Consider the following 16,392-nt stretch of genomic DNA (forward strand, 5'->3'; position numbering starts at 1 on the left):
TACTTTGTTGCGGTTTTGCAGGCGTCCTGAGCAGTCAGCGGTCGATCCTTTGGCAGAAGGTGAAGAGAGAGATGCAGAGGAACTCTGGTAAGCTCTTGCATTCGCTATCTGAAGAATTCCCCAAAGCAGAGACCCTAAATAGCCAGAAAAGGAGGTTTGACTACCTAGGAAGGAGGATAGGCTAGTAACACAGGTAAGAGCCTATCAGAAGGAGTCTCTGATGTCACCTTCTGGCACTGGCCACTCAGAGCAGTCCAGTGTGCCAGCAGCACCTCTGTTTCCATGATGGCAGAGGTCTGGAGCACACTGGAGGAGCTCTGGGCACCTCCCCTGGGAGGTGCAGGTCAGGGGAGTGGTCACTCCCCTTTCCTTAGTCCAGTTTCGTGCCAGAGCAGGGCTGGGGGATCCTGGAACCGGTGTAGACTGGCTTATGCAGAGATGGGCACCCTTTGTGCCCATCAAAGCATTTCCAGAGGCTGGGGGAGGCTACTCCTCCCCAGCCCTGACACCTTTTTCCAAAGGGAGAGGGTGTAACACCCTCTCTCTGAGGAAGTCCTTTGTTCTGCCTTCCTGGGCCAAGCCTGGATGGACCCCATTAGGGCAGAAACCTGTCTGAGGGGTTGGCAGCAGCAGCAGCTGCAGTGCAAACCCTGAAAAGGCAGTTTGGCAGTACCCGGGTTCTGTGCTAGAGACCCGGGGGATCATGGAATTGTGTTCCCAATGCCAGAATGGCATTGGGGTGACAATTCCATGATCTTAGACATGTTACATGGCCATGTTCGGAGTTACCATTGTGACGCTATACATAGGTAGTGACCTATGTAGAGTGCACGCATGTAATGGTGTCCCCGCATTCACAAAGTCCGGGGAATTTGCTCTGAACGATGTGGGGGCACCTTGGCTAGTGCCAGGGTGCCCACACACTAAGAAACTTTGCACCCGACCTTCACCAGGTGAAGGTTAGACATATAGGTGACTTATAAGTTACTTATGTGCAGTGTAAAATGGCTGTGAAATAATGTTGCCATTATTTCACTCAGGCTGCAGTGGCAGGCCTGTGTAAGAATTGTCAGAGCTCCCTATGGGTGGCAAAAGAAATGCTGCAGCCCATAGGGATCTCCTGGAACCCCAATACCCTGGGTACCTCAGTACCATATACTAGGGAATTATAAGGTGTTCCAGTATGCCAATGTGAATTGGTAAAATTGATCACTAGCCTGTTAGTGACAATTTGTAAAGCAGAGAGAGCATAACCACTGAGCTTCTGGTTAGCAGAGCCTCAGTGAGAAAGTTAGGCATCACACAGGTAACACATACATATAGGCCACAAACTTATGAGCACTGGGGTCCTGGCTAGAAGGGTCCCAGTGACACATAACAAACATACTGAAAACATAGGGTTTTCACTATGAGCACTGGGCCCTGGCTAGCAGGATCCCAGTGAGACAGTGAAAACACCCTGACATATACTCACAAACAGGCCAAAAATGGGGGTAACAAGGCTAGAAAGAGGCTACTTTCTCACACTCATCCATTCACTCCATGGTACACCTGTTCACTCACCCATATGCCGACTGATGCACCCAGTGACTCACCAATATATTCACTTAAATACAGTCATTCACCCATACATCTAATAGTGCACCTTTACAGTGACTTATTACCCCTGACACATACACTCAGACACCGTCAAACCAATCATCTTATTTATATTTTTAAGAAAAAGATGTGGTCCTAAAAAGAACAGTTTTTTTGTAAGTTGTGTTTATTTATTTATTTATTTTTTCAGCCATTTTTAAATGTGTTTGTGCTTTGACATTTTTTTTTCAAAAAGTGAACATTACTTACAACAGCAAGTACAACACTTTCTAAGTGTCAGAAAACCAGAAAAAATAAAAAAAGCAAAACATTTTTTTTCTCAGTTTTTTGCAGAAAATGCCTACTTCCCCAAACTCGGAAATAGTTGGAATTTCCAATAGGCTAACTCCAACGGATGATTGTCTGGCCTGTCCTCCAGAAGTACTGCCACCACCTTCAGTTTCCAGCCTCAGCATCTCTGCACAAGCCAAACGTGTAGAGTGCATTGTGCTTAAATGTTTATACATACTGAAGGTGTCGCACAAGTATTTCCAGTCCCTTCCACAGGATAGTATCTTTTTGCAGAGGCTGCAGGTTACTTTCCTCACATTTACTTTTTTTTTTTACCATCAGGAAAGGTAAAAAATTGCCACATGATGCTTTGGGTCATTGTCTTCTTGCAAAAGCACTGGATCCTCTTCCTCCTGCTCCTGCTGTGAAGCTGCCATCTTCTTAAAAAAAGGACTGGTAGAAATCCACAAATAGATAGATGGGTGTGGTAGAGATGCGTGAACTCAAACAGCCACTCCCATATTAAAGGAAATGGGAGAGACCTGTCACAGTGTATGATCTTAGCCAATAGAATTCCTTTTTTCTTAGTCACATGGTATGGGCAACGCCACTGGAATCCCAATACGATGTAACCGCGACTCGTCGAAAAACATTACAATATTGCTCAAAACATATCTTTTTAGTGGAAACATTAGTTTTAAACACATGGTAGTACACCTCTAAAATCAAATACAAACATTAAAAAGCACTATATGCCCTTCTGTGCCGCCGATGTAATGGTTACGTCCCGCGGCACAGTGCTCCTGTGCCGAGGACGTAACCATTACGTCCTCGGCACGGAGCCCAGAGGGAGCGCTAGCGCTCCCTCCGTGGGGTTCACCAACACCTCCCCACCCCCGTCCCCCCCGTAATGACGTCAGTGCGCAATCGCGCGGTGACATCATTACCCACTGCCTATTATTTTTAGGCTGATCTGCCCCCAAGGGGGGCAGAAGCCACTTAGACACCAGGGATAGTGTGTGTGTGTGTGTGTGTTAGTGAAGGGGGGGCAACTCCTTGGGCAAGGGTCGCCCCCCTTTGGGTGCACATGTACCAAGGCCATTTCTGCCCCCCTTGGGGGCAGATGGGCCTACTTTTTTTAGGCCCATCTGCCCCCAAGTGGGGCAGAAGCCACCTAGGCACCAGGGATAGTGTGTGTGTGGTTTGTTTTTTGTTTAGGGGTGGGCTGTTGGGGACACACTACTAAAGGTATTTTCTGCCCTCCTTGGGGCAGATAGGCCTATTTTTTAGTAGGCCCATCTGCCCCTATGGCAGAATCCACTTAGGCACCAATTTCTAAATGCTTGATGGTGGGATGTTTGTCAACTGACGAAGTTTTTTTTCTTCCTCCTTTTTGTTCTAGTTCAAAGCTTTTGCTTTCTTTGCTGTGGCTCCTTGCGGTCTTGGCGGTGGTTGACCTGCAGTTTGCATAGTTGCATGTTTTAGGTAAGTAAAAACAATTTACTCCAAAGGAGTATTGTTGCCATGCATGAATAACATGTTTGTAGGTGGTGTACTAAATGCAGGTTTGTGTGAAATTGTCCTTAGATTTGTGCACAATGATATTTGTGTTGTCTTATTTCTAATTTGCTTTTCTTTCTTTCTTTCTTTCTTTTTAGTGGGATATCATTGGTGATTGCTGTGTCTGTGCAGAGTAGTTGCTGGTGATTCAAGCTTTTTCAAGCAAGTGAGCGGTATAGTTTTTGAGTTTATAACTCTTACTAATAAAGCTACACTTTATTACTTATCTTACACAGTGCTGGTTGTTGGTGGTGCATTCGTCCAGTTAATTTTCGTAGGAAAGATCATGGCTAGCCGCAGGATGACCGCTCAGCAGGTGGTTGGTATGCTTTTTGAGTCATTGTCTGATCATGATTATGAGACGGACTCTGCATCTGAGGCAGAGGAGGAAGTGAGGGATTCTGGCAGTGAAGTTTCTGTTGGAGAGGAATCTTCTGATGAGGAAGCCACACTCAGTGCAGATGAAGGGCCTGTTTCAGAGGAGGACACTGATGTGACATTAGTGCAGCAACCTGGGGCTGAAAGGTTTCCTGTTAGAAGACCTGAACTCTGGGTTTCCCCAAACATGAAGCAGCCAGAGTTGCCTGCCCTTCTTGGTCTCCCAGGGTGTAGAGTCAATACTGAGAACTTTTTGCCTGTCAATTTCTTTGAGTTATTTGTGGATGTAGTGTTTTTGGAAGAGATTGTTGAGCAGACTAATTTGTATGCGGAGCAGTATTTGAGGGACAACGCTGCTAGACTTAGGCCGCACTCTAGAGCTGCCCAGTCGATTCCCACAAATTTGGAGGAGATGAAAAGGTTTTTAGGTTTGACTCTTTTGATGGCGTTGATAAGGAAGCCGTCACTGGCTTCTTATTGGTCTACTAGTCCCTTGATGGCAACAGCTATATTTCCTGCAACAATGAGTCGTAATTGGTATTTGCTTCTTCTTAGGATGCGGCATTTTATTGACAATGCATTAGCCTTGCCACAAGATCACCCTAATTCTGACCGTCTTTTTAAGATTAGGCCTGTCCTTGATCATTTTGTAGATCGATTTTCAGAGGTCTATGTTCCAGGCAAAGAAATAGCTGTGGATGAGTCTTTGGTCCTCTTTAAGGGTTGTTTGGTTTTTAGGCAGTACATTCCTAGCAAGAGGGCATGATGTGGAACTTGGTAGACGACTGTTCAACAAAGGTCACCATTTGTATGTAGATAACTTTTACACTGGAGTGCAGTTGTTCAAGGAATTGTTTAGAGTGGACACTGTTCCTTGTGGCACAATTCATTGTAACCAGAAAGGCTATCCAAGGGAGCTTGTCTGTAAAACACTTGAGAGGGGACAGTGCAGTGCCTTGCGGAATGATGAGCTGCTAGCTTTGAAGTTTTCAGACAGGAGGGATGTCTACATGCTAAGTACCATCCATGATGAGAGTACTTCCCCCGTAACTGTTTGAGGCCAGGTTCCTGAAGTGCGCAAACCTGTGTGCATTTTAGATTATAATAAGCACATGGGAGGTGTAGATAGAGTTGATCAAAGGTTGGAACCTTATACTGCTATTCGTAAGTCTTACATTTGGTATAAGAAGTTAGCAATTCACCTCTTACACTTAGCAACTTTTAATGCTTTTATTGTGTTTAAGGATAGGTCTCCAGAGTCAAAGATGACATTTGTGAAATTTCTGGAGTCAGTGATAGAGAGCCTTATTGTGGTGGAACAGGCCAGAGTTCCTAGAGAAGCAGTGGTGGAGGATGTGGCTAGATTGAAAGATCGCCACTTTGCTGAGCATATTCCTCCCACACCCAAAAAAGACTTTCCAGCTAAGAAATGTAGAGTGTGTTTTCGAAGAGGTATCTGGAGGGAGACTCGAATGTACTGCCCAGATTGTCCTTCAAAGCCTGGGCTGTGTGTGTGTGGTTGTTTTAAGAATTACCACACCCAGAAGAATTACTGGGAACAACCAGGAGTGTAAACTCATGTCTGTTTTGTATTTTCATGTGTTTAGTTTCATGGTTAGTGTTAGAAATGGGGTTTTTGGTTGGCAGTCAGGTTGCCCTCTGTCCAAGCAAGAACCCTCACTCTAGTCAGGGTAAGTCACACACAATCCAAAATCAGCCTGTGCTCACCCTCCGGTAGCTTGGCACGAGCAGTCAGGCTTAACTTTAGAAACCAATGTGTAAAGCATTTGTGCAATAAATCATACAACACCATAGCATAACACCACAAAAATACACCACACAGTGTTTAGAAAAATATATAATATTTATCTGGGTATCTTCAGGTCAAAAAGATCAAAGTTGCAATATGAATTTGTAAAGATATCACTGAAAAGTGATATAAAGTGTCTTAAGTCTTTAGAAAATAAACAGAGTCTCTTTCAAACACAAAGTACCTGGTTTCTGGTGGAAAATCTCCTCAGAGGGCCACAAAAGAAGAGATGCGTGGAAAAAGGGTGGGTGCGTCGATTTCTCCCCAGCACACACGGACTTGCGTCGTTATTTTCCACGCGGGGAAGTCGAGCGTCGTTTTCCGGAGTGCAGACAGTCTCTTTCTGTGGGTCGCGGGGATTACCAGATGTCCCGGGTCTGTGCGTGGATTTTCCTGCTTGTTTTCCGGCTGCGCGTCGTTCTGCGGGGCTTCGCGTCGAAGTTTTGATCTCACGGTAGGCGTCGCGTCGATTTCTCCTGCGGAGTCGGGCGGCGTTGTCCTTGCGAGGCCGTGCGTCAAAGTTTTGATCTCACGGCAGGCGTTGCGTCGATTTCTCCTGCGGAGTCGGGCGGCATTGTCCTTGCGAGGCCGTGCGTCAAAGTTTTGATCTCACGGCAGGCGTCGCGTCGATTTCTCCCAGGAAGTCGGGCGGCGTTGTCCTTGCGAGGCCGTGCGTCAAAGTTTCGGTCGTCCCGAAGACGTTGCGTTGATCAGCGTCGGTGTGCGGCGTTTTTCTTGCCGCGGAACAAGCTGTGTGTCGAAAAGTTCGGTGCACGGAGCGTCCAAGAGGAAGAGAGAAGTCTTTTTGGTCCTGAGACTTCAGGGAACAGGAGGCAAGCTCTATCCAAGCCCTTGGAGAGCACTTTTACAGCCAGACAAGAGTTCAGCAAGGCAGCAGGCCAACAGCAAGGCAGCAGTCCTTTGTAGAAAAGCAGACAGGTGAGTCCTTTGAGCAGCCAGGCAGTTCTTCTTGGCAGGATGTAGTTTCTGGTTCAGGTTTCTTCTCCAGCAAGTGTCTGATGAGGTAGGGCAGAGGCCCTGTTTTATACCCAAATGTGCCTTTGAAGTGGGGGAGACTTCAAAGAGTGGCTAAGAAGTGCACCAGGTCCCCTTTCAGTTCAATCCTGTCTGCCAGGGTCCCAGTAGGGGGTGTGGCAGTCCTTTGTGTGAGGGCAGGCCCTCCACCCTCCCAGCCCAGGAAGACCCATTCAAAATGCAGATGTATGCAAGTGAGGCTGAGTACCCTGTGTTTGGGGAGTGTCTGAGTGAATGCACAAGGAGCTGTCAACCAAGCCCAGCCAGACATGCATTGTAAGGCACAGAAGGATTTAAGTGCAAAGAAATGCTCACTTTCTAAAAGTGGCATTTCTAGAATAGTAATATTAAATCCGACTTCACCAGTCAGCAGGATTTTGTATTACCATTCTGGCCATACTAAGTATGACCTTCCTGCTCCTTTCAGATCAGCAGCTGCCACTTCAACAGTGTATGTGGGCAGCCCCAATGTTAGCCTATGAAGGGAGCAGGCCTCACAGTAGTGTAAAAACGAATTTAGGAGTTTTACACTACCAGGACATATAACTACCCAGGTACATGTCCTGCCTTTTACCTACACAGCACCCTGCTCTAGGGGTTACCTAGGGCACACATTAAGGGTGACTTATATGTAGAAAAAGGGGAGTTTTGGGCTTGGCAAGTACTGTTAAATGCCAAGTCGAGGTGGCAGTGAAACTGCACACACAGGCCTTGCAATGGCAGGCCTGAGATAATGAAAAGGGGCTACTTAAGTGGGTGGCACAACCAGTGCTGCTGGCCCACTAGTAGCATTTAATTTACCAGCCCTATGCACATAAAGTGCACCTTACTAGGGACTTATAAGTAAATTAATAGTCCAATCAGGTATGATTCAAGGTTACCATGTTTTAAGGGAGAGAGCATATGCACTTTAGCACTGGTTAGCAGTGGTAAAGTGCGCTGAGTCTAAAAACCAGCAAAAATGAGGTCAGAAAAAGAAAAGGAGGAATGCAAAAAGTTTGGGGATGACCCTGTCAAAAAGCCAGGTCCAACATGACCCCCTCCCAGCCTAAAGCCAGGGTAGACTAATCAACACTCTGATGGACTTCCCTGCTTAAGGCGATAGAACATGGACAATGGCCCACTACTGCAGGGGCACTCGCCAGTTCTACGCCTTTCTGAACTCAGTGAAGCTTCTTTGTCTATACTCTCTGGGGCCACTGATCTGGCCCATGGGGAACCCTTCTCATCACCTGAGGACCCCATCTGTACAGCTCCTAACTTTAATTTGCTTACAGATGCATCCCAGTATGCAGACAGTATCACCATGGCCAACAAAGTGATGTGGCCCATTCCATTCCTTGGGTCTGACTTCTGTCCCCAACCCAGGGAAAACTATGCCCACAAGGACAGAAACCAACAGATGCCACTGACAGCTGTCAGTGTTATGAGCCAGGCCCCTGACCATCCACTGCTAGGTGGAGACCCTGAGGGGGGCCGTTGGCTGAGCTTCTCCTCCAACCGGGGGGCTGGTAGGGAGCTCCCAAGGGATTCCTGTAGCATCCCAGAATGGGGGGTAGTAACTCCAGGGGTCTTGCACCCCTTCTCCACTCTCACCAGGCCAGGGGTGGGTCCCTGATACTGGTCCCTCAGCCCAGGGTCTGTACTCTGAGGCTGAACAGAGGACAGGGATGAGTCCTTCCTCCCCGTGCCTCCCCATCGGGGCTTACATAACCTCCTCTCTGGGGAGTGGTACTGCCAGACATCTGAACTGCTAGGGCACCCTTGGGGGTTGGCCCTCTCAGCTCTCCTGACACTAAGGGAAACTCATTCCCCAGAATGCAGTCAATGGGCAGCTGGGGACTGACTATGGCCCGCCTCTGGGTCACCTCCCCACCCCACTCTAGGGACACCCGGGCCATGGGGCGGAATAAATCTTCCCCAATGGCTGGAGTCACTCTACACACCTGTCCGGTGTACTGCTCTGGTGACACTAGTCTCTCCACAATCATGGTAAGACTAGCCCCTGTGCCTCTCAGAGCGGTGACTGGGATCCCATTCACTCCCACCTGGTGGAAGTGACGGCTCCCACCCTCAGGGATCACCAGTTTACCCTCTGAGTCCACCTCCCAATTAAAGGAGATGAAGGCATGGTCTACGACCTGCCCCTGGGGACTACATTCCCCTAAGGCCACATGGGCCACCCCTGTAGAGGTCCCAATATTGGGTGAGTTCTTTGGACAGACAGAGTCCCCCTTCCTGAGTCCTATCTGGGAACACTCAAAGCAGCGGGGTTGGGAATGGGATGCTTTGGGCCACTGCCCACCAGAACCCCCACCCTGTTTTTCAGATGGGGTATGGGAACCCTTTCTTCCCCCCTTACTCTGGGACTCGTCTGGGTCATTTCTAACCTCCCCCTCACTTTGTTGGGGGGAACTGGAACTGCCCTTCTCGGGGTCACTCCCAGATACCTTTTTGGACACTCTGGTGCTTGCCCAGAGGTCCGCCTCCTCAGCAAGCTTCCTGGGATCAGTCAGCTTACTATCTACCAAGTGCTGGCGCAACTCTGTAAAAGTAGTATTAAGCATATGCTCTCTCAGAATCAAGTCATATAACCCTTTATAGTCATTTACTTTGTTGCCCTGCACCCATCCATTCAGTGCCTTACTGGAAAAGTCAAAGAAATCTACCCATGTTTGTGTGGTTTGTTTGGTGCTGTCCCTGAACCTCTGATGGTATCCCTCAGGGGTCAGCCCAAACTTGGCAAGTAAAATGGCTTTCTGAAGTGGGTATGTGTTTTGATCAGGTTGATCCAATGTGAGGAGTGTATCCCTCCCCAATGGCGGTACATAACCCCACATAGCTAACCCCCATTGCCCTTCAGGAACCTCATGAGCCCTTTGTGCAACTTCATAAGCAGCTAACCATTTATCTATGTCATCTCCCGCCACAAAACTGGGCACCACATTTTTGGGTATACGAACCTTCTTTTCTCCAGCAGGTCCTGTCAGTATGCTGCCACCATTATTGCTGGATTCAGACTGTCTTGCCTTGATCTCCAGCTCCTTGAGACTCAGTTCATGAGCCAACAATAGTTTCTTTTCAGCCAAAGCTCTTTCAGCTTCCACCTGTTTGGCTGCTCTTTCAGCTTCCGCATGTTTCTGTTTGGCTGCTCTTTCAACCTCAGCTTGTTTGGCTTCTCTTTCTGCCCTTTTCTCCTCCTGTTGAGCCTCAATTTTCAGTTTTGCCATTTGCAATTGGAACTCCCTTTCTTCTCTCCTTTCCTCTGCGGACAGGCTTTGCACAGAGACACTGCTCCCTGGTCTGGAAGGGTGCACAATTGCAGTGGTAACACCATCCACAGATAGTGAAAATTCCTCTGAGGGGCCATTTTCTGGCTCCTCTTCCTCATCATCCTCTAAATGGGCTTCTGCCCAGGCCCTCAGCGCCACTTGAAAGTCGTCCTTTCTGGAGGCCCCTTGGGTGGGTACCCTCAATGCCCTGCAGAATCCTCTTACTTGCTTGACCGTATATGTATCCTACTGGACTAGGTCAAAGTCCCCTGTCTGAGACCCAGTCAGAGACATGTTGAGTGAGGATTTCGTTTTTGAAAATTGCCAGGAAAAAAAACGGATTTGCAAAAAGAGATAAAAACCAAGTTGACCTTCAACTGTGGGTAGGTAGTGAAATACTTAGCTACTGTATGTCACTGCACAAATACAAGTCCTATCCTCACCGCTGATCACCAATGTTAGAAATGGGGTTTTTGGTTGGCAGTCAGGTTGCCCTCTGTCCAAGCAAGAACCCTCACTCTAGTCATGGTAAGTCACACACAATCCAAAATCAGCCTGTGCTCACCCTCCGGTAGCTTGGCACGAGCAGTCAGGCTTAACTTAGAAGGCAATGTGTAAAGCATTTGTGCAATAAATCATACAACACCATAGCATAACACCACAAAAATACACCACACAGTGTTTAGAAAAATATATAATATTTATCTGGGTATCTTCAGGTCAAAACGATCAAAGTTGCAATATGAATTTGTAAAGATATCACTGAAAAGTGATATAAAGTGTCTTAAGTCTTTAGAAAGTAAACAGAGTCTCTTTCAAACACAAAGTACTTGGTTTCTGGTGGAAAATCTCCTCAGAGGGCCACAAAAGAAGAGATGCGTGGAAAAAGGGTGTGTGCGTCGATTTCTCCCCAGCACTCACGGACTTGCGTCGTTATTTTCCACGCGGGGAAGTCGAGCGTCGTTTTCCGGCGTGCGGACAGTCTCTTTCTGTGGGTCGCGGGGATTACCAGATGTCCCGGGTCTGTGCGTGGATTTTCCTGCTTGTTTTCCGGCTGCGTGTCGTTCTGCGGGGCTGTGCGTCGAAGTTTCAATCACACGGCAGGCGTCGCGTCGATTTCTCCTGCGGAGTCGGGCGGCGTTGTCCTTGCGAGGCCGTGCGTCAAAGTTTTGATCTCACGGCAGGCGTCGCGTCGATTTCTCCTGCGGAGTCGGGCGGCGTTGTCCTTGCGAGGTTGTGCGTCAAAGTTTTGATCTCACGGCAGGCGTCGCGTCGATTTCTCCAGGGAAGTCGGGCGGCGTTGTCCTTGCGAGGCTGTGCGTCAAAGTTTCGGTCGTCCCGAAGACGTCGCGTTGATCAGCATCGGTGTGCGCGTTTTTCTTGCCGCGGAACAAGCTGTGCGTCGAAAAGTTCGGCGCACGGAGTGTCCAAGAGGAAGAGAGAAGTCTTTTTGGTCCTGAGACTTCAGGGAACAGGAGGCAAGCTCTATCCAAGCCCTTGGAGAGCACTTTTACAGCCAGACAAGAGTTCAGCAAGGCAGCAGGCCAACAGCAAGGCAGCAGTCCTTTGTAGAAAAGCAGACAGGTGAGTCCTTTGAGCAGCCAGGCAGTTCTTCTTGGCAGGATGTAGTTTCTGGTTCAGGTTTCTTCTCCAGCAAGTGTCTGATGAGGTAGGGCAGAGGCCCTGTTTTATACCCAAATGTGCCTTTGAAGTGGGGGAGACTTCAAAGAGTGGCTAAGAAGTGCACCAGGTCCCCTTTCAGTTCAATCCTGTCTGCCAGGGTCCCATTAGGGGGTGTGGCAGTCCTTTGTGTGAGGGCAGGCCCTCCACCCTCCCAGCCCAGGAAGACCCATTCAAAATGCAGATGTATGCAAGTGAGGCTGAGTACCCTGTGTTTGGGGTGTGTCTGAGTGAATGCACAAGGAGCTGTCAACCAAGCCCAGCCAGACGTGGATTGTAAGGCACAGAAGGATTTAAGTGCAAAGAAATGCTCACTTTCTAAAAGTGGCATTTCTAGAATAGTAATATTAAATCCGACTTCACCAGTCAGCAGGATTTTGTATTACCATTCTGGCCATACTAAATATGACCTTCCTGCTCCTTTCAGATCAGCAGCTGCCACTTCAACAGTGTATGAGGGCAGCCCCAATGTTAGCCTATGAAGGGAGCAGGCCTCACAGTAGTGTAAAAACGAATTTAGGAGTTTTACACTACCAGGACATATAACTACCCAGGTACATGTCCTGCCTTTTACCTACACAGCACCCTGCACTAGGGGTTACCTTGGGCACACATTAAGGGTGACTTATATGTAGAAAAAGGGGAGTTCTAGGCTTGGCAAGTACTGTTAAATGCCAAGTCGAGGTGGCAGTGAAATTGCACACACAGGCCTTGCAATGGCAGGCCTGAGATAATGAAAAGGGGCTACTTAAGTGGGTGGCACAACCAGTGCTGCTGGCCCACTAGTAGCATTTAATTTACCAGCCCTATGCACATAAAGTGCACCTTACTAGGGACTTATAAGTAAATTAATAGTCCAATCAAGTATGATTCAAGGTTACCATGTTTTAAGGGAGAGAGCATATGCACTTTAGCACTGGTTAGCAGTGGTAAAGTGCGCAGAGTCTAAAAACCAGCAAAAATGAGGTCAGAAAAAGAAAAGGAGGAAGGCAAAAAGTTTGGGGATGACCCTGTCAAAAAGCCAGGTCCAACAGTTAGCATTTCTGTCATGTACTTAGTTAGAGCTTTTGTGTTTGTAGTTTTGTAATTATTTTTAATTAGTTAGGGGTTTCTTTGTTTAAAAAAAAAAAAAGTGATGCCATTGTGTGTGGAGTGGGGCTTGGCTGAGGGTGTACATAGTGTACATATTGACTTGCTGTTAGCTACTGCAACACACTGCCAGCCAAACACCAGTCCACACACTCCCATCAGCTGGTGTGATTGTTGTATCAGGCATGTGGGCATATGCAAGTGATGGGCCCTTGAGTGGCGCTGTCTGTCGATGAGAGTGTTGTAATGTGCTGTGCCCGTGGCTGGCGGCGTGAAGGGTCTTGTGCGTGTCATGTATGAAAGGTGTGTGAATGGACTGTAAAGCGGTTGGTGCCTTGCCGTGGCTTTACAGCTCACGAGCTGTGAGTCATTTGTTTAGATTTTTGGCCTTTCAGTTATTAACAGTGCATTTCATTTTTGTGAAATCTCTTGTTAATAAAATTTGATCCACTGAACCATCACTCACCCTCGTGCCAAACCCAACCAGTATGTGTGGTAAAAATGACAAAACCTGCTCCGCTGTAATCAGGCTTCGCAGCACACCTGTGACACGCTAGGTGCCTCGGTGGACCCCGATGATGAAGCATGCCACCAACGTGGTTGGTGGGTGAGGGGTCTTTTTCACATAACCTAAGTGCGTTTCTTTTCACAAATGTAGTGTTTGGCACATCACAGACGTATGTGCACACATCAAAATGATATATTACAAAACTACCTGTGTTTGGGGGGAAGGGGGCACCTATGTTTTTGGTCCGGGGTGTGGCCTTCATCTAGTGAAAACTACCAAACCCAGACATTTGTTAAAACTAGACACCCCAAGGAGTCCAGGGAGGTGTGGCTTGCGTGGATCCCTCAATATTTTCTTACCCAGACTCCTCTGCAAACCCCAAAATTTCCTTAAAAAAGCATATTTTCCTGACTTTCATTTGTATGATCACCGCTCCAGCACAAAATTCCTACTCCCCAGCATTCCCCTCAGTCTCCCAAATAAAATGACACCTCACTTGTGTGGTTCCCCAAAGAAGAGTCAGCCTAAAGATGTATAAAAGATTAATATGTCCCTATCAACTCGCTGTGCTATCCCCTCTATCTCTACAAGTTTTTGGCCTTATTCTGTTGCAGGCACCTGGCCCACCCACACAAGTGAGGTATCATTTTTATTGGGAGACTTGGGGGAACGCTGGGTGGCTCCTCTCAGATTTCAGAACTTCTGTCACCGAAATGTGAGGAACATGTGTTTTTTTAGCCAAATTTTGAGGTTTGCAAAGGATTCTGGGTAACAGAACCTGGTCAGAGCCCCACAAGTCACCCCATCTTGGATTCCCCTAGGTCTCTAGTTTTAAAAAATGCACAGGTTTGATAGGTTTCCCTAGGTGCCGGCTGAGCTAGAGGCCAAAATCTACAAGTAGGCACTTTGCAAAAAACACCTCTGTTTTCTGTCAAAAAATGGGATGTGTCCACATTGTGTTTTGGGGCATTTCCTGTTGCGGGCGCTAGGCCTACCCACACAAGTGAGGTACCATTTTTATTGGGAGACTTGGGGGAACATAGAATAGCAAAACAAGTGTTATTGCCCCTTGTCTTTCTCTACATTTTTTCCTTCCAAATATAAGAGAGTGTGTAAAAAAAGACGTCTATTTGAGAAATGCCCTGTAAATCACATGCTAGTATGGGCACCCCGGAATTCAGAGATGCGCAAATAACCACTGCTCCTCAACACCTTATCTTGTGCCCATTTTGGAAATACAAAGGATTTCTTGATAGCTATTTTTTACTCTTTATATTTCAGCAAATGAATTGCTGTATACCCAGTATAGAATGAAAACCCACTGCAGGGTGCAGCTCATTTATTGGCTCTGGGTACCTAGAGTTCTTGATGAACCTACAAGTCCGATACATCCCCGCAACCAGAAGAGTCCAGCAGACATAACTGTATATTGCTTTCAAAAACCTGACATTGCAGGAAAAAGTTACAGAGTAAAACGTAGAGAAAAATTGCAGTTTTTTTCACCTCAATTTCAATTTTATTTTTTTTCAGTTGTTATTTTCTGTAGGAAACCTTTGTAGGATCTACACAAATTACCCCTTGCTGAATTCAGAATTTTGTCTACTTTTCAGAAATGGTTCGGTTTCTGGGATCCAGCATTGGTTTCACGCCCATTTCTGTCACTGACTGGAAGGAGGCTGAAAGCACAAAAAATCGTAAAAATGACAAAACTGTGTTGAAAAATTGGGTTTTCTGATTCAAGTCTGCCTGTTCCTGAAAGCTGGGAAGCTGGTGATTTTAGCACCGCAAACCCTTTGTTGATGCCATTTTCAGGGAAAAAACCACAAGCCTTCTTCTGCAGCCCCTTTTTCCACTTTTAAAAAAAAAAAAAAAAGTTTCACTGTATTTTGGCTAATTTCTTGGCCTCCTTCTGGGGAACCCACAAAGTCTGGGTACCTCTAAAATCCCTAGGATGTTGGAAAAAAAGGGCGCAAATCTGGCGTGGGTAGCTTATGTGAACAAAAAGTTATGAGGGCCTAAGGGAAAACTGCCCCAAATAGCCAAAAAAATGCTCAGCACAGGAGGGGGAAAAGGCCTGGCAGCGAAGGGGTTAAATGTGTATAACTTGTTTTGAAAAACGCAGGAATCGCGTTCCATGCGTGAATCCAGAAATAGCTGCTGGGACAGTGCGCAACACCATTGTGACTGTCAGAAAAGTGTTACAGACACATTTGAAACAATTTTTAAAGTGAATCTATTAAAGTGAAAAGTAAACATTATTACACTACCCATGTAAAATTGAATTTTAACATATTACATGTATGTGTATTTTTCAAAATGTAATTCAAGCTAGAGTTGCACACTATGCGCAAAGATTCGCGACTCCTAAATTTATTTTAAAAAAAAAACCGTAATAATAATAGTTGTAGATAAACTATTAATTCATGATAAAGGCCGATGGTGGACAGATAACAATATTATTATTATTACTCATTCTCGTAATGTCGCTCCTCTCATATATTTTCTCTTTAAGTTTCTGTTGTACGAAGTTACATTTTAATTGGCATTTTATATAGTAGAGAATGTGTTTAACAAAATAAAATTACTGGAAACATTGAAATTTCTGTTTTTTAAAATAGAGCTGTACTACATATATTAGTACAAATTGGTGTTAAACTATACAAAGTTGTATATTACGTTTATTTTCAAAACCTTTCATTTCGTTACAAGGCACATTATGATGACAGTGCTGCAGACGTCATAATCCAACTCAAAACAGTATTTCCATTTGCAGACAGAAAAATAATGATCCGGTGATGGAAACATGAAAAAAAAATGTAAATGGGAAACATAAACGTTAATAGGGATGTTATAGTTAGGAGATAATGGTCACAAAAATGTACAAATGTATACATAAAAGCAAAGGTTACAGGAAGAATTTCAGATAGTAAATAGAATTTACAAAAAAAAAAAAAAAAACACATAAAAAACAGAGGTTAAAGGGACATTATAGTTAGGTGAACATCTTTAAAAAACCATAGAAATTCACTGAAAAAAACAAAGGTTGCAGGGAGATTATGGTTAGGCTCACATTTCACACATACAAAACCACCGAAATTCAGCAGTCATAGTTACCTCAGCTAACTGTAACTTTCAACCCTGTAATGCACTGCTTAAGACCTCACATATTACACATAACATGGTCAGTGACA

Source organism: Pleurodeles waltl, chromosome 1_2 (genome assembly GCF_031143425.1).
Source record: "Pleurodeles waltl isolate 20211129_DDA chromosome 1_2, aPleWal1.hap1.20221129, whole genome shotgun sequence".
NCBI classification, from domain to species: domain Eukaryota; kingdom Metazoa; phylum Chordata; class Amphibia; order Caudata; family Salamandridae; genus Pleurodeles; species Pleurodeles waltl.